Source organism: Eptatretus burgeri, chromosome 14 (assembly GCF_056783735.1).
Source record: "Eptatretus burgeri isolate ZD-2024b chromosome 14, Ebu_testis_v1, whole genome shotgun sequence".
Lineage (NCBI taxonomy): Eukaryota > Metazoa > Chordata > Myxini > Myxiniformes > Myxinidae > Eptatretus > Eptatretus burgeri.
This window is the reverse complement of record NC_140974.1, coordinates 54,020,196-54,039,685: the sequence shown is the minus strand read 5'-3', so window position 1 is coordinate 54,039,685 and position 19,490 is coordinate 54,020,196. Positions and strand designations below refer to the sequence as shown.

The 19,490-nt window shown below is 44.3% G+C and overlaps 1 long non-coding RNA gene across 1 annotated transcript in view; it reads right to left on the bottom strand.

Moving 5' to 3' along the window:
* Nucleotides 1-11,809, bottom strand: part of LOC147013229 (uncharacterized) — a 119,901-nt gene extending 108,092 nt beyond the window's left edge. Inside the window, exons 1-2 of the long non-coding RNA XR_015051238.1 lie at nt 11,461-11,809; nt 5,291-5,393 (exon numbers count right to left, since the gene is read on the bottom strand). This is a non-coding gene — a long non-coding RNA (uncharacterized LOC147013229). The remainder of the gene's footprint in view (nt 1-5,290; nt 5,394-11,460) is intronic.
* Nucleotides 11,810-19,490: the final 7,681 nt, after the last annotated feature.

Below are 19,490 nucleotides of genomic sequence, written 5' to 3'. Positions count from 1 at the left end.
CCGTGACGTCACAGGACAGTGCAGCGGATGGCTCCGCCCCGTGATCACGATTGGCAGAAGGTGACGGCGGTGGGCCAATAAACGGCTCAATTGGAGGTGACGAGGGCAGGAGGATAAAAAGGTTCTGTTTGGGGTCGAAAAGGAAGAGGAAGAAGATTACAACCAAAAGATCGTGTTTTTTTTGGTGTAGAGGCTGCTGCGCGGAGAGCGTCCTTGTTGTTGTGCTGATTCGATCGTGTTCTTGATCGTGTCTTGGAGCCTTGCTGAGCCTCGTGCCTCACCTTGGTTGGCTCTGGGGTTCTGCTGACTCGGAGTACGGGGTCGAACGGCGGGCGGACCTGCCGCCCTCTCCTGCTCGCAACTTGGCGCCAGAACTGGTTCCCTGGCGGCTGTGAGCGGACTTGGGCCAAGACCAGGAGGTCGACAGCACCACGGTTTCTCCTGCCCCCCCCCTGACGAGAGCAAGGCCAGCTCGTCCGACGCCGATCCAGGGACAGTTGCGTCCACACCACGGTCCAGCCTGACCACCAGAAATATCTACGTTTTGTGTGTGTGTGTGTGTGCTTGGCGCCTTAGAGGGATTGAGAACTGTATATTCATTGGAATTGTCTGTGTTTTTCCCCACGCCCGATCCCACACCATCCCGTCGGATCTCCCCGGATCCCTCTTCTTGCCGAGTCTTGTTATTTCTGGTAATGATTAAAAAAACGAATAAACATCATCAACTCAGTGAAAAGTGACTCGTGCCACCTTCCTCGTCCCGTTTGCGGTAGAGCGATTAGAACCACCATGTTTGGGTTATAAATAAATAAACCGCCTCCATCGTTTCGGCTCATTCTACGTTGGCGGGACCGTTCAAGTCCCGTGGACGTCACAATATATATATATATATATATATATATATATATATATATATATATATATATATATATATATATATATATATATATATATATATATATATATATATATATATATATATATATATATATATATATATATATATATATATATATATATATATATATATATATATATATCTCTGGTGTGTTGGCGCAGTGGTTAGGGCAGCGGCTTGGGATCCAATGTGTCCTGAGTTCAAGCCCCGTTGGGCCGCTGAATTAATACACCAGGGGGTTGACTCAGCCTGTCATCCTTCCGAGGTCGGCGAAATGAGTACCAGTGTACTGGGCCGGTGTATACCCCGGTTAAAATAGGTGTACCATATCCCTGTGTCGTAAGAGGCGACCAGGGTTGCGTCAGGAAGGGCATCCGGCGTAAAACATGTGCCAAATCACTATGCGGATCATACGGATGATCCGCTGTGGCGACCCCTAACGGGAGCAGCCGAAAGAAGAAGAAGACACACACACACACACACACACACACACACACACACACACACACACACACACACACACACACACACACACACACACACACACACACACACACACACACACACACACACACACACACACACACACGAATGCTTCAGTCCTGCCATACCCTTCTCCTTGCTCTCTTTCACATGTGATCTTCTTGGATGGGAACTATCCAAAAGAAAGGTTTCAAAACTGATCCCTTCAACAACAGACATATCAGCCTTCTCCCCCGCTATAAGCAAAGCAATGGAGTCGATAATTGCAAGTAAGCTCAAGCACTCTCTCTTCTCCAACTCTCTAATCTGTGACAACCAGTTTGGCTTGGCACCTGGCATTCCGCCATGGATATGTTACTCCTTCTGACACGGCAGTGGATGGATCCTCTAAAAAAAACATGCAAGAGGTTAGGACCATTTCGCTAGCCTTTGACAGTCTGGCATCCAGCCTTGACTTCTAAGTTATCTTAATTTGCAACGCAGAGTCTCCTTCACAAGTGGAGTTGTCCGATTTCTCCTGTGAGGAGAAACAGAAGCTGTCAGTTCTTCTTCCTCTTCTGTCATTTTCAGCATGTGGTTCCACGTAAGCAGATAGTACTACAGGCTGAGGGGGAATGGTTGTGCTACTGAGGCCGAGCCCCTGCTGATTCGAGCAGGAATTTGTAGATTGTTCAGGGTGTCAGTGATAGCTAGCCTACTCTTCGCCAAGGACACCATGGGATTTTTTAATGTACACCAATTGATGCCAGCAGATGGGACACCCAATTTTACATCCATCCGATGGATGGTGCATGCATTGATGCCTCGCTCTGCATGCAGAATGGGAGTGGGGGGGGGGGGTGGTTATAGCTGGGTCAGAATTCAAACCCAGGATATTCAACTCAGAGAGGAATGTGCATACCTCTCAGTTTATCCTACGAGTCCAGGTGTTCCTTGATAGCGTCCTTTCATTTCAAACTGTGAGTCCCCAAGGCACCATCATAAGGCCAGCATTATAGTTGACTATATCAATGATCTGAATGTCTGGAAAGTCAGCATTCCTATTTTTACTGATGACTCCACCCTGTGTAGAATGATAAATCACTCTTGTATGAAACAATGGTTGCTGCAGAAACCCTTTTGTCAGACCTGGACAAAATAAGCCACAGCGAAGCTACATGGAACATGACCTTCAATACCAGCAAGTCACACCTGTCCTGCATTTATTGATCCATCTATTTTCCCAATTGTGGAATCATCTTCTTGTGTCCTTTGTCTCTTCCTCCTCACTTCATCATTTGAAATATACTTCCATCACAAGCTCATGTACCCACACATACACACCCATGATCTCTTCTACACCCACTGGTTCTTTCCCATTCTGTTACTCTATGGACCATTGTTACTCGTTTAGTGTTATTCCTCGTCTCCTTCTACCCCTCCCAGTACCCATTGGTAGTTTGTGAACATGCTCACCATGTATAAAAAGTATATATATATATATATATATATATATATATATATATATATATATATATATATATATATATATATATATATATATATATATATATTTATTATTAATTTTTTCAAACATAGATACAAATACCGCCACCTCATCAAACATGTATTCCTGGCTCTCTGGTCATCTTCTGCACAGAAAGGATGCCTCCCGGCCCTGAGAGTTGCCCGTCATGCATTTTAGGAGATCCTTCACATTTGATGTGAAATTGTGTTGTACTTTTATCGGCGTTTCTTGGACTACTGTGAGCATCTCATTGGAAGCACTCTGGAATGCTCCTCGGATATGCAAAGCAAATCCTTTATTACCAAGTTGTAAATTTGTTCACTGTCTAATGATAAAGGTTCACTGTGAGCATCGCCAAATGAAGAATGGAATTTTCCGAGTTGGCGTAAATTTTTCACGTAAATGTGAGAGGCATTCACAGAGGAGACGGAGATATATATGATGAAATCTTGGGAAATGTGCGCATTAAGACGCTCGCCGTATGTGAACACGTGTTCGATTCGTTTGTCTTTGTTTGAAAATTGCAATATTGCGATGGAGTTTAAAGAAAATTCCAGAGGAATTAAAAACATTTTTCAGGCCATACCCCACGGATCAAAGCCGACTATTTGCATAAGTCATACGCACCGAGCGCTTTAATTACAGGCGACGCCCCGAGGCTTGCTTGCTTCGTAACGCCCTGAAACGACGTATGGTCACGTGTTGATAATTGGTGTTTCTTGACAAAGAGAGCCAGGTTTGAGAACAGAGCTGATTAAAGTTATCTTTTCACTCTCTCAAACCTTCCGCCATCAACAACAGCCTTTTCCCTCCGGCACTATATATTTTGCATTCTTCAAGGTAATCTTCCAAAAGTAATATGCTGTATGGTACAACAGTGGGTGCAGCATTGTGGTGTATGCTTTCTTTAGGAAAGGTACCATTTGAATGTGGATGTTGAAGACCCTGCGGTCTAAGTCTCATACCATCGTTGAATTGAAGAATCCCCTGTACGTTTGCAATCTTGCATCAGCATCTCGCATTTGCAGTCTTGCCCCTTTTGGATCTTTCCCAGTTTGGGCCTGATGAACCCCTTTTATGCCATGTTAAACTGCACAGTCATGCTTTAACAGATCAGATCAGAAGAGATTTGGGTGTTGCTTTATGTATTACTGTGACTAGCAGAGGTACGTGGCATTGCCAGGTGCTGTTCTAATCCTGTTGGCATTTTGAAGAAATCAATTTTTTTTTCTTTGGTGGGGACCTAAACCACTTCCCGACACCCCCTCAGGAATGGGGTCAGGGATCATTTAATATTACCTTTCACATCGCTACAAAGGCTTCGGCATGCAAAGAGCGATTAAAAAAACCATTCCCCCCCCAAAAAAACTTTAAAACAATAAAAAATAGGACCACTAGAACTGTACCTTATCTGAGCTCTGGCCTAATGTTGTAATTTAAATTTGGTTGCATTGTAACTGGTGGGTCTGAAGAAGAAGATTTTTGAAGGAATTTATGCGATTTTCCCAAAAATTCACTAAGCTGGTAATTGTGACACATTTACAGTCACGTGATCGGAATGACTTTGGCAATTTAACATCCCTACGCTGGACTAATATTGTCACCCAAACTTGGTAGCATTCTGACTGGTGGGTCTGGAGAAGATTTTTGAAGGAATTTACATCGATTTTCGCAAAAATTGACTAAGTCGGCCATTTTGACACATTTACGGTCACGTGATCGGCATGACCTCCACAATTTAACATCCCTACCCTGGCCTAATCTTGCAACCCAAATTTGGTAGCATTCTGACTGGTAGGTCAGGAGAGGAAGATTTTTGAAGAAATTTGCTAAGTTGGCCATTGTGACCTACTTAAAGTCATGTGACTGAAATGAGCTTTGCAATTCCTGTTATCAGTAATGAGAGGAACGTTGCTACCAAATTTAAGCTGGATAGGCCCAGTGGTTTGGCCGGAGAAGTCGAAAAAAAGAGATGGACGGACAGAGATGGTGCACGATGCCAATACCTTATCTGGAATGTAAATTCCAGAGAAGCTAAAAATTTACAAAAAAGGTCTTTTACTGCCTAAAACACACCCTGACACTCACTGATGAACATCTGAATGTTTGGCGAAGAACCATTTGACCGTCTCAGAAAAAAGGCGACAGACAGACAGACAAACATATCTCATATAGTGTAGATATCGTCTGCCTGTTGGCTGTAAACACTGTAAACCATCCAAGAGAATCTAGATCAGGGTCGCCAACCTGTTTTTGAATGCGAGCTACTTTTCATTGATGAAATATTTCAAGAGCTACTAAAACATAAATTGAAAATATATGAATTGATAAGGGTACAAATTTAGTTATTACAGTTGAATTACAAAAATACACATTTAAAGTGAGGGAAAATTGATATTTACCTTTACTTCAGTGTGAAACTTGACTGCATGCTGTCCAGCAGTACTGCGTAATCTTGTGTGTATCTTGAGAAGGCAACTGTAATGGAGTCCTTCAGATGCTTGTCTGTGAGAGAGGTTCGAAATTTATATTAGTTTTGATTCAGTTCATGTTCGAAAAGCGGATTCGCAAAGATAGGTCGAGCCAAGTAGGGAAGCCACTTTCATTGCTACTTTTCAGTACCCACGAGACTCCAGAAATTTGTGGCAGATTCCCTTGATTTCAACTGTATGTCATTTTGAAGGCTGATAATCTCCATTTCCAAAAGGGATACAATTAAGGTCAAACAGCATACTAACTTGTTCAGAAATGTCACGAACATCAACTTCCATCAAGGGGATTGAAGTGAACATCACACGGGGCTCTGTTTCCTCAAAATCATTAAATCTGTTGTTGAACTCTTGGCTAAGCCTGATCAGGAAATCACTGTACTTGTCAATGTACACGATTCTGACAGAAACCTTATTTTCTGCTCGCGTTTGGAGCATAGAAGGAAAATGTTGCATTTTCCTTTTTTTGGACCTGTTGTATCAGAAGGTTAAGTTTTGACTTGAAAGTTTTCATTGCACTAATGTCGGCAATTGTCTTCTGTTTCCCTTGCAATCACAGTTCAGGGCGTTCATTTTTTTGTCAACCCTGTTAGAAATGTCAAATCAAGCAGCCACGCAATGTTCGATAATTGGGTGGTGTCTTCGTTTTTTTTGACTTTATGAAAACTTTCGTATCTGGAAAAGTTTTTTGTGTTTTTCCAAAATTTAAATGCGAGCTACCAGTTGCTCTTGGTGGTATGGGTTGGTGACCCCTGGTTCAGACTCTTAGGGAAACGGGGGTACACTGGGCCATCCCCTCGAGCAGCTATTTTTAGCAAATGATATCAAGAGACAAATGAGGAGGCCACTTGTCCCATTATGCTTGTACCATGTCCACATCCCATTAAGTTGAATTATTTTACCATCTATATATGAAGCCAGCTTGGACCTTTCACTTAATGTCAAGTAATATCCAGATCAGTTTTGCCTTCATGCACATTCCACTTAACGCACACGATCTCTCCAAAAGTAATGGGGCACACTTTCCGAGTATAACAATTAACCAGTGTCTGACTTGCATCATCATAGATATTGTTGCGGATCCGGGGTGGCGGGATTCTCACCCGAATCTTGGCGCCACCCTCACCACCGCCGTCTCCGGGGTTTATAACGCCGGCCGGCTCAGCACAGGCCTCGGGTCACGCGTCTTCAATCGTGATACCAATGTAATCCTTGTACCTTACCAGTTGGGGAAATAGAACCCCAGTTACAGACTGGTTGTGTCAGATGCCGAGCGTTTTCCGCCAGTCTGTAACCATTTTTGGTTTTATATGCCAATCGAATGGATCGTTCCTCGATGCGACCGAATTAATCCATAGCAGCAACTTCACCCGAATCAACCAGATTTATTGGGGAACATCGGGGAGTACGACACAAGCAAAACATTCACGACAATGCTTTTATTAACAACGTTTAACCCGTTCTTAACTAGGGAACTACAGACTACAGGTTTCGAGGGGGGCCCCACCGAGATATGCCTTATACAACACGTGCAGACAAAGACAGACAGACAGACAGCATGCATGCAAGACAGAGTACTCGGTGATGTCTCATGGACGAGAGAAAAGTGTCAAAAAGCACGAATGTCACTAGTAACAAGCGGATGTCCACGGATTCGAGCCCCAGCTCGAACACGCCGCGTGGCAAGATGGCGGCGCCGCACTCTTTCCTTTCCACACCGCACGCGGTCTCCGCGCGCTCTGACCCCGCGTAAGGTCGACGATGGGCCTCAGCTGATTTCTCTTTAGGTCCAGCATACAAATCCAGGCCTGGCCTGTTCACCAGACAAGGCCCAAATCGAGGTTCCGAGCTCCGGCAAGCGGATCGGCAAACGTGTCGAGCCGTTAGTGTGAGCAGGGACCGTCAGAGGCTCCGTCGTCTCCTCTCCTACCTTCCCACCTCGAAGCCCGACTTCCCAACTCCGTCCTCTCAGTTTCTCTCTCTGTCAAATCACCTTTTCTTTCCTTTTCCACGCTCGCCTCTCAAAGCCAGCTACTGTCTCTCTCACGGCAGAATCACCTCCTCATAAGAGTCGATCGCCGATTTGACGTGGAGGCCGCCTCTCCCACTGCCCCAAAAAGGTAGACTCGACGTGCAGGCAGGTTCAGCGTCTCTCCCAGCAGATCCAACACTGCGCCTCCTTCGTTCGCTCGCTTCGAAAACACGAGCACGCCTCGAGAGCAACTGTTTCCACACACTGAACCTTTTTACGAAGCCATCGTTTCTCTCTCATTCGCTCCTTCGCCACACGAGCACCCTCTCAAACGACTACAGTTTTGTACTTCTGCCAAACTGAACCTTTTCACGAGGTCTTCGTTCGCTCGCTGTGAGTCACTGGCTCCTCCCCCTTTTCGAAGCCGACCAACTCCTCCCCTTAGCTTCACTTCCTCTTTCTGGCCACACCCTCTCAGCCGACTGGACGGGGCCTCGTCCGGGATGGGGGGGGAGGAAGAAGAGGGAGCCCTTGGCACACCACCACTGTACGATCAATAAAACGGACTCTTTTGTAACATCAAATACATCCTACACCTCCTGACACACATGCAACGTCGATATTACCACACAACCGAGCTAAACATGCATTTAATGGGGGATCTAAGCTAATCCTATATTTAGTAGTCCAATAAGGGCCATTTCCATAACAATATCATCCAGAGATAATAAATGTTCAGGAAAGCTTCATTGGTCAATTTCAAAGAATCACGTTCCAGAGAAAGTTGTGAAGACGAAAAGAGAGGTACAAGGAATGCTAATCGACTGTTACAGAGTGTTAACCTTTATCAGAACGATTCTAATGACCATATAACCATTACCATGTCATTGATGGGGAATGTCATGATGAGGTGGAAGACTACGAGCAACAACAACCATGACTACCACTCATATCAATGCGACAGACCTTCGAAAATCACCTTTTTATTAATTTAGTTATTTAATATATTTGCTGATGACTCCATCCTCTGCATCCCTCATCCTGTGGCATAACTCGTATGAATGTGGCAGACCTTCAAAAAATACCTCAAGCGAGAAGTGGTCCTCGTGACAGATTGCTTATACAGTATATGGAATGAACATGACTCTTTCGTAACATCAAATCTCCTCTTCTCTTCCACTTCTTTAATGCCCCAATTATTCGCAACTTCTTATGGGGTCAGCTGGGAATTTTTTTTTTTTTTTACCCTTGAAGCATTTTATGGACCGCCTGGTTCATTCAACTGAAGGTGATTCGGGCAAGAATTTGTCATTTGTTCGGATTACCAACGATAACTCAGCTACTCTTCATGAAAGACAACCTGAGATCTTTAACATCCACCAACTCATGCTACCAGATGAGACAGCTGGCTCCGAGCACTTTGTGATGCAACACCCTACCTGCGAAGCACCAATCCGACAGTTTATTCAAGTCTGCTACATCTGCATCATTCTGCAGAAAGGCCAATGAAGGCGATTCACAAGCATCGATATACAAGTATATACTGTACCGGTACAAGGACCTTTGGTGCAGGAGGTCATTCGGCCAATCAAGCCTGCACTACACAAACACAATATACAATCACCCATCCACACACAATCAACCTTCAAGTTCTGCAAATATCCCTGTACCCCTTTATCTCTAATGCATCTCGGTACATATATAATTCCAATTTAAACCTACCACGACCACGACCTTTCTGCTACCACGACCTTTCTTGGGAGACCATCCTGTGAACGGGTTCTCCCATCCACGTTTCGTCAAACACCATTAGTGAAAAGCAATGAAATTGAATGTTTTGATGAAAATTATAATGATACAAGATGACAGGATTTCTACATCAATTTCAAAGAAGGTATTTAGAATCACCTGTTGAAATACACGGATCATAATTTGGTTTATTGAAAGGGACAGTTATTTTGGGTTCGGTCAGCAGTTATATTGTTTCCACAGCCAAAATGCACAATATCAATAAAATTATTACCTCCGACACCGTAATGTTTTCACTCCTGTCTGTGAGCAGGATGTCTCAAAATGTTGTGGATGGATTTGGACAAAACTTGGCGGACATGTTGGGTGTGTGACAAGGACAAGTCGATTATATTTTGGTGAAGATCTGAATCCAGATGGAAGAATTTTTTAAAATCTTAAGTGATTCTTCACCATTGAAAGATGGGGTCAAAAACGATATACAGCATGTTATCTCAAAAAGTTGACGAAGGATTATGACAAAATTAGGTGGATGAGTTGGGTAGGTGACAAGAACAAGCCGATTCGACTTGGGAGGTCCAGATGCAGATCCGGCCTGTCAGTGGATACAAAACGTAAACTGTTCAGCCTGGCAGAGGTGTGCGCTCTACCGAATATTGCTGTCGTTATTATTATTACTAGTGTATGCCCGTACGTGTGTGGCCATACGTGTGTGGCCGTACATGCAAAAAAAAAAAAACCTTTCAAACCGCGTGCCAGAAACAACCACACAGGCCGTTCCTTCGCTCTTACGTGCCCGTAAGTGCGTGGCTGTACGTGCAAAAAAAAAAAAAAAAACTTTCAAACAACCACACAAGCCGTTCCTTCGCTCTCATAAACGACGACTGGATTGGGGCATTGTGTTTAAGAAAATCGAGAAAGTACAGAAATCGAGAAAGAAAGAAAACAGTAAGTCGATAAATCGAGAAAAAAAAAATCGAGAAAGAATACAGTAAGTCGTCACTGTCCGGAGGTTCGCATAATCGCAGTTACGATTATTCGCAATTTAGTTTTAATGGCCAATTATTCAATTAGCGCCAACGTATTTTGCCTTTTCGCAATGTCATCGCAAGGAAAAACACAAAGAGAAGAGAAGAGAAGAGGAAAAATAATAGAAAAAAATTAAATAAATAAAAACGTACGTGCAAAAAAATATATAATAATAAACCCCCAAAAAACATACATTTCAAACAAACACACAGGCCGTTCCTTCGCTCTCGTAAATGACGACTGGATTGGGGCATTGTGTTTATCTATAAATGCGCATAATAAATGGAGAAATTATTAGAATACAGTAAGTCATCACTATCCGGAAGTCCGTAAGTTGTAACCCGTAATGGGGAACGCGGCTGAGGTTCTCTTCCCCATCGGCGACGCCGACGCAGCAACGTGTCCTGTCATTGGTTTGGTAAATAAATGGCCATAACTTGGGAACCACTTGTCCGATTAATATCAAACCTTGAAAAGGCACATTCACAGGGCCCCAGCAATATACCTGGCAAGTTTCAATTAGATCAGACCAGTGGTTGTCGAGAAACAGTGGTCACACACACACACACACACACACACACACACACACACACACACACACACACACACACACACACACACACACCTGGAATTATAGATAGATACATTAAGTCATCACTTTCCGGAAGTGGTGCGTGCCCGTACGGAATGTTCACATCATTCCACGAATTATCGTTTGTATTGAAGTAACAACTGCTGTGATACTTACACACACAGAGTTAATTAATATCAAAATTAAAATCAAGTTTACCTCCCTGTCTTTGCTTGCCATGACATTCACTGCCATTGACCATTGCCACTGCTACGCCACGGTAACTAGGCACCGATCGATCCCCATCGTTACCGGCACGGCCCGTGACGTCATTGTCGGCCGGCCACGCACTGGCCGACGCAGCAACGTGTCCTGTCATCGGTTTGGTAAATAAATGGCCATAACTTGGGAACCACTTGTCCGATTAATATCAAACCTTAAAAAGGCACATTCACAGGGCCCCAGCAATATACCTGGCAAGTTTCAATGAGATCGGACCAGAGGTTGTCGAGAAACAGCGGTCGCGGTCGCAGACATACACACACTGCTGGAATTATAGATAGACTAGTACGTGCCCGTACGTGCGTGGCCGAACGTGCAAAAAAAAAAAACAAGTGAAATCCTTCAATACAGTACGTGTGGTGAAGCAAATGAGTAAACTAATGTTAAAATATGCAATTTATGCTTTTTCAGTTGAAAAACAATTAAAAGGCGTACTTAATATTTTAAATGTAAAAATCTTGTAATTATTGTGATAAGCACCTTTATATAAAACAGAAGGAATGAAATCGTTCGATACAGCGTAGCAGGGGCCGCAAAAGAATGATGGCACAAGAAGACCTTAGCTTTCAGCGTTCAGCGATCGGCGCGAAATGCGATGGTGGGCGGAAATGACGTCTTTCGGCGCGAAATGCGATGGTGGGCGGAAATGACGTCTTTCGGTCGTTCGTACATGAGAGGGGCGCGTTTCTTGCTTTTTTTCCGTCAAGCAATAAATTCAATGGTTTTCACATATATATAACACGTTCATTTCACAAATTTCCATTGAAATACTCGGGTATTTCCGTCAATTGTCGCCATTTCGGTCGAGGTTACGCACTGCATCTACCGGACGGCCGTCATTGGCTGTCACAGGCACGTGGGGGAGGGGGGGAAATCGAGACACCGGAGACGTGGTCGACACCGGGGACATTTCAAACTCGGTGCAATTGTATACAGCGCACGCGCTGTAAAAATTCAACCGTGAGCCAGAAACAACACAAAAAGGGCGTTCCTTTGATCTTGTGTGCCCATATGTGCGTGGCCGTACGTGCAAACCAAAAAAACCCCAAAACCTTCAAACCGCGAGGCAGAAACAACAACCACACAGGCCATTCCTTCGCTCTCGCGCACCTGTACGTGCATGGCCCGGAAGTTCGCATATCACAGTTACGATTATTCACAATTTAGTTTTAATGGCCAATTATTCAATTAGCGCCAACGTAAGGAAAAGAGAGGAAAAGAGAGGGGAGGAGAGGAGAGGAGAGGAAAAAAAAAACGTACGTGCAAAAAAAAAAAACTTTTAAACAACCACACAGGCCTTTCATTCGCTCTCGTAAACGTCGTGTGACGCCATTTTCTGGGGGGAAAAAGTACCAAAACAGCAACAAAAACATCTAAAGGTACCCAAACAACACCTGCTGTTTAAATTTTGTCTCCTACCTGCTCATTTTCGATCGTAATGCTTCAGTCACATTTGGCTTGGCAGCCGTAGGGTCTAAAAAATCTACGGCCACTAGCAATTATAGGGCGGCCGCAGTATTTCCACGGTCACACAATGTAGCAGTCACATATGTTTTTATTTTTCGGGTTTCCCAACCTTGACCGAACCCAGTACCTGCAGAGCCGAGCAGCCGCAAGCCTGAGGAAGTCGCCATTGCAAGGTTTCTTCTTCTTCTTCTTCCTCTTCTTCTTCTTCTTCTATTTTTCTTCACGCGGCGGCCTGACTCAGCATTATCTTGTAAAACAAGTAATCTATAATCATGTACATGTTTCTCCTCATTGATAATAATTAATTATTTCTGCAAAATGCGACCCGGAAACGATAAACATGTTATCGGACAAAAAAATTAACGGACATTATGGGACTAAAAAAATCGAGTTATCGGAAGTTAACTGGTCCGATAACGATAAATGGAAGTTAACTTCTGATAAAAAAGAAAACTTCGATACTTATCTGTTATCGGATTATTGCTTTTGTGCCCAACACTGGTGGCTAGCACCTATACTCCGATCTCGAGCGGTAGCGCCACGGACTTCTTATAATAACCTGGACCAGCAACGGCCTCTGTCGACTGAAGTCGCCATGTTGCGTTGCCAATCCAAATTCACGGTTTGAATATATTAATCTGTGCCGAATTTCTTGCTGGAAACAACATTTTTGTACAGCTTAATAAGAAGAACAGGATTTTCATTTCACTAACAACAGTCTCCGCCGCCTATGATCACTACCAAGCTAATATAAGCTCTGCAGCACGAATCAATAAGGTGAGTGAGTACGAGGTGTCACAATTCTCATGAATGATTACACTGAACAACAAATTTCAAAAAATTTTTTTTACTGGAGATGTATAAAGTGATTAAGACTAATTTGGGTACGCTGATTTCAAAAATCATAACCGTTTTGCTGTATCACGTCAGGATTTTCAGGAACAGAAATATTCCCATTGCCTAGAAGTCAGGATTTCAATGAAATTTACATATGTCTTTGACATGTCTATTTCGTACAATTGTTGTTAACTTGTGTTATATTTCTTTCTTTCAGATAAAGATGAGTAGGCGTTCCTGTACCAATCATCCTGACAACTTCTGTTATGTCTGTGGACGGTATACCAAAAAAGATCAACAGCGAAGTATATCTACAGCAGTGAAAATGAAGGCCGCCTACTTTCACTACTTCGGGTGTAAGGTGGGGGACCAAGAACAGAGCTGGGCACCACACATCTGCTGCACAAGCTGTCACACAACCTTGACTCAGTGGTTGGTGGGCAAGCGCGCGAGCATGCCATTTGCGGTGCCCATGATATGGCGTGAGCCGCAGAATCATCATGATGATTGTTATTTCTGCTGCACAAGCATCGCCGGCTTCAACAAGAAGAATAAAGGTCACATCAAGTACGCTGACTGCGTCTCTGCTCGTAAACCTGTGCCTCATGATGACGAGAACCCCGTTCCAACACCTCCAGCTGATCAGAACATAGCTGTAAGCAGTGGTGAAGAGGATGGTGATGATGAACCTTTTGAACCTGACACTCAAGAATCACACCTTCTGAACCAGGGAGACTTAAATGATCTTGTAAGAGATCTCTCGCTATCAAAGGCGAAGGCAGAGCTGCTTGGATCAAGGCTGCAGCAGTGGAATCTACTTGAACCTAACACCAAGATATCCTTGTTCAGAGCACGTCACAGAGACATGGCTGAGTTCTTTGAGATGGAAGACACGATGACATTCTGCAGTGACATCAACGGTCTGTTGAAAGAACTTGGGTGTGATCACGATCCTGCAGACTGGCGCCTCTTCATCGACTCGGGAAAGAACAGCTTGAAGGCTGTTTTGCTCCACAATGGCAACGAGAAACCATCAGTCCCACTGGCTCACGCGTTCGGCATGACAGAGACCTATGAGACTATGCGGCAGCTGCTTGATTCCATCAAGTACAATGACTTCAACTGGCACATCTGCGGAGACTTGAAAGTGGTGGCGCTGTTGTTAGGGCTGCAGTCAGGCTACACGAAATACATGTGCTTCCTTTGTCTCTGGGATAGCAGAGACGACAAGAATCACTGGACGAAGAAAGATTGGGAAGAGCGAAAAGAGCATGTACCTGGTCGACACAACGTGAAGCATGTCGCCCTTGTCGACCCAGCCAAGGTTTTCCTTCCACCACTCCACATAAAGCTCGGCTTGATGAAAAGTTTTGTACGGGCAATGGATCTGAATGGGCGTGGGTTTTTATACCTCAAGGAAAAGTTTGGCAACACCTTGTCGGAGGCCAAGATCAAGGCTGGTGTCTTTGTTGGACCGCAAATCCGACAGATTATGAAGGACGAAACTTTTCCGACAACTCTAAACCCCAAAGAGCTGGCAGCGTGGAGGAGCTTCAAAGCTGTGACGGACAACTTCTTGGGGAACGAGCGTGCGGACAACTATGAAGAAATAGTGCAGCAGCTGCTGGAGTCCTTCAGGAAACTTGGCTCCAGGATGTCCCTGAAAATCCATTTCCTACACCAGCACCTGAACTTCTTCCCTGACAACTTGGGAGCAGTCTCGGACGAGCACGGCAAGCGATTCCACCAAGAGATTTCACTCATGGAGACGCGTTACCAAGGGTGGCACAACCCGAACATGATGGGCGATTTCTGCTGGTTCCTGCATCGTGAAACTGACACAGAGCAGCACAAACGCAAAGCCAAATGCCTAAAGCATTTTTAATTACATTCTAGTGGAGTTTTTCTGTAATTTCAATAATTTTGAAGCATTCATGATGAAATAAATGAATAAATGAATTTTTGTAAATTTCATTGAAATCCTGACTTCTAGGCAATGGGAATATTTCTGTTACTGAAAATCCTGACGTGATACAGCAAAACGGTTATGATTTTTGAAATCAGCGTACCCAAATTAGTCTAAATCACTTTACACATCTCCAGTAAAAAATTTTTGTTGTTCAGTGTTATCATATCATATGTCATATGATTTGATGATAATCAGTGTAATGTGTATAGCTAACCCCCGATGGCCTATAATATTTGTATTATTATAGGCCATAAGGCGGTAGCTTTCAGCTACCCCCTATAATAATATACCTTATGGCCTATAATTAATAATATATTGACCAATCATCAAAACATTGAACAGACATCGGACAACATTAATAAATATGATCTATAATCTACAGACTAACCTATGGCCTCCTATTAATATGTGTATATTGTTACGGATTCGCGCCCGCCGGCGTAATGACGGCCACGTAACTCGTATCGCGGCACGTCGCCCACCGGACGGACAATCCAGTCGTGACCCTCTCGGACTAACGCCGGGAACCAGTCACGGGTGGACCTTTCGGTCTCACCGCGATCGAGCCAATCGGCCCCCGCGTGGGATAGGGTTGCTCGCCAAATTCGACCTACCTAAGTACCCACACGGAGGGTAGACCGGGCGATCGCACCTCGCCGCAGGTCGACTTCGGACATGGGCCACTTAAGCGACCCGTTCTGTACTATCGGGATAACCGAGCGGTGTTATTCGTCGACCTCGACGGTTCGATTAATTATCGGGCGTATTCAGCCCACTACCAACCCTTTACGTGAAGCAAGATGAGGATTCAATGAAAGAAATGACGAAGCGAAGCGGGAAACAGTTCAACACAAAGCACATTTATTCGCGATGAACAGAAAGCACACATATTCAATTCCACCAAAAGCACATAGAAAAGGAAAAGAAACGCAATGCAATTTTACACAAAAAGCAAATGCGACAATGCAGATCTAATACCGACAACGCGAGCACACGGCAACACTTATACAATTTTACTTCACAGACGGCACCGACAACACATACCCAAAACCAAGAAAAAGAACACCTTCAAGGATGAGGCGGGCCTGAGGCCGAGACCGGGTCGGGCCTACCCGTCTGGTGATGAGACGCGGAGCGGCGATGGTGCCTCAACTCCGCGGGCCTCGCGGACAGTGTCTGGTAAGGGGTGGGAAAGGGGCCCCCTTGGTCGCACTATCTCAGCGCGGGGGGAAACAGGAGGGGGTTGCTGATGCTCGGGGGAAAGGAGGATTTCTACTCTGCCTCGAGTCCCGCGACGAGCGTCTCCAACTCGACCAGGTCGCGCCGTCGGCCTCCCTGGTGTGCAGCACCCCCTCGTCTGCCCTCGCCGCCTCTCCACTGCTCCGTCCCCTTCGCTCCGACTCCAACGCACACGACGACGACCAACTCCTTCTTGCTTCTTCTTCCCAACTCCACCGACTGCGAAGTCTTAACTCCCCATTGGCCCGAGAAAAAGTGGGCGTGAATGCATTTTGATCCATAAATTTGCATATAGCGACCGCCCTCCAACGCCCTGGAGGCGGGGCCAAATCGCCCCTCGCTCACCGATTGGACGGAACAAAAGTGGGCGTGTGTCGTTTTTGATCCGTTTTTGGAGCTGAAAATCCGTGGTTTTGTACACGCTGTTCGGCGCGCGCCCTGCACGAGTCCAACACCGGTACCCACAAGCGGCGCAAGAACGGTGGCGATGCGACGGTTGCGAGGTGTGACGTGAAGCGGCGCCGCGGTGGGTGGTTGATGTTGTGGTTGGTGGTGGTAACAATGGCGGTTGGTCCAAAATAAAGATAGTAAAAGAAAAACGGCTATCCTGAAGAGTCGCAGCACGCATAAATGACATGTATTCCCACTAGACAACGGGTTTGGGCCTAACTACACATATACTTACCGAGATATCTCACCTAAGGGACCTGAATGGTGGTTTGCGAATTTGGTAACCACAACAATATTATAGAGGGTAGCTTTCTGTAGTAGGTCGAAGCATATTGAACCAGTACCAGTCTCATTAATGTTTTCATGATTGATCAATATATTATAGGCCATAGTGGGTAGCTTAAAGCTACCCCCCTATGTGAGTAGCTTAAAGCTACCCTGTATGGCCTATAATATATTGATCAATCATGAAAACATTGAACAGACATTGAACAACCTTAATAAACATGATCTATAATCTACACACTAATGAGACTGCTTTAATATGCATTGACCTATAGAAGATGATGATCAACTATTATAATCGCAGTAGGTTGAAACATAAGATATGTCGAAACCTAGGAGAAACACTTCAATGCAAATGGTTAGTAAACTATTGATGTGCAAATAGGATCAGTTTGCTGAATTTTTTTCCTGATGGGTTTATCTTTCAATCCAGTGTTCATGGTTCGAACAACATGGTGGAGACGAATCTTTGTATCGCACTCACAGATGTGCTGTATGAGAGAAAATACATGATTACAGTCTGCCTCCGTCTCAAACATGTGATCACTGATATCAAGATAGATACGACCCCCTAACCCTAAGGTGCGTAGGAAGCAAAAAGATTTTGGGGGTAACATCGGGTTAGGTGGACCGCGGAGCCAGGACCCTCGGAGAGGACCTCCATAGGGAGGGCCTGTGCCCCCAAATGGACAAATATTGTGAGCTACCCGCCCAACTATTTTCGCAGCCACGGCAGTCGATGGGGGAATGAATCTCCGGAAAAAAAATTGAATTCTAGACACCTGGAAAACTCATTTCCGGCGTATTCCTGGATAATATCGTTTTTTACATTTTCTTTCAAATTGTCGACTGTACTTTGCCATCATTTAGATTGTTATACTGGCGTTTAGCGTTTAAATTGTAACTTCTTAAAATAATACTCTAAAAATAGATTGACGATTGAAAGAGAAAAGAAAGCATCAATAATCGCATTCTTACCGATGAAAGGTGAATGTGGAGCTCTTCCCAGACTTATTATTGCATCCGAACGCCACGCACTGTGGCATTTTTACATTTACCGGTTCAAAATACTGGCAAAATAGTTAAAACTCTTAAAGCATCTACAGGTTTTTTTTTAATTGCGCGCGACTAGCGAGTGGCAATGCAACATGGCCGCTGAGCCATTTCCGGTGACTTCAGTTCTCACTGCTGCGAGTAGATGGCATTTCTGGTCCAGGTTATTATAAGAAGTCCGTGGTTTTAATCCATAATGGGGAACGTGGCTGAGGTTCTCTTCCCCCATCAGCCACGCCCACGCAGCAATGTGTCCTGTCATTGGTTGGTAAATAAATGGCCATAACTTGGGAACCACTTGTCCGATTAATATCAAACCTTTGAAAAGGCACATACTCAGGTCCCCAACAATATACCTGGCAAGTTTCAATTAGATCGGACCAGTGGTTGTCGAGAAACAGCGGTCACAGACACACACACACACACACACACACACACACACACACACACACACACACACACACACACACACACACACACACACACACACACACACAGCTGGAATTATAGATAGATTATTATTATTGTGTAATCTGAGAATTATCATCTAGAAGGGATGCATTTTTCAACATCAACTTGTTTGAAGTGAAGAGGTAATGATGTCACAGTTTATTCTCATATTTTTTCTCAGTTTTTTTTTAATCACCGAGTGTGAAGAATCTCCTGTAATCTTTAACAAACGAACAGATTCACAGGTAAAACAAATTCTTCAGCTCCTCTGTACTATGTATGCTCAGAAGACAAGATTTGCCAATGGCCTCTCCGTAAAACCTTGTGATTAATCTAGGCCTCCCCATAAAACCATATAAGATTTGTCTCAGCCTCACTGTGAAACCATATTTGTCTGATCCGACTGATAAAACCATAATATTTGTCTGGGCCGACCCATAAAATCATTTTTACAGGTGAACAAAAGAAAATGATGTTTTGTTTTTTTCCTCCACCTAGCTCCCCAGATAAATGTTTACCCCAGGAATTAAACAATAGACCTTTAAAAAGAGATTATTAAAATAATTAAACCACGCCTGCTGACAGGCAGCGGGAAATGATCCGAAATCTCGCCTACAGACATTTTCCCTGTAATTACTTAATTAATCCTTACAACGATTATGCCAAATAATTAGCACTGCGAGGCTTGTGCCCATGTCGGAATGATCAGTTGGCAGCTTGTCTGGAACCAGTCAGGCTCTGTCGGCTCCGATGGAGCTTC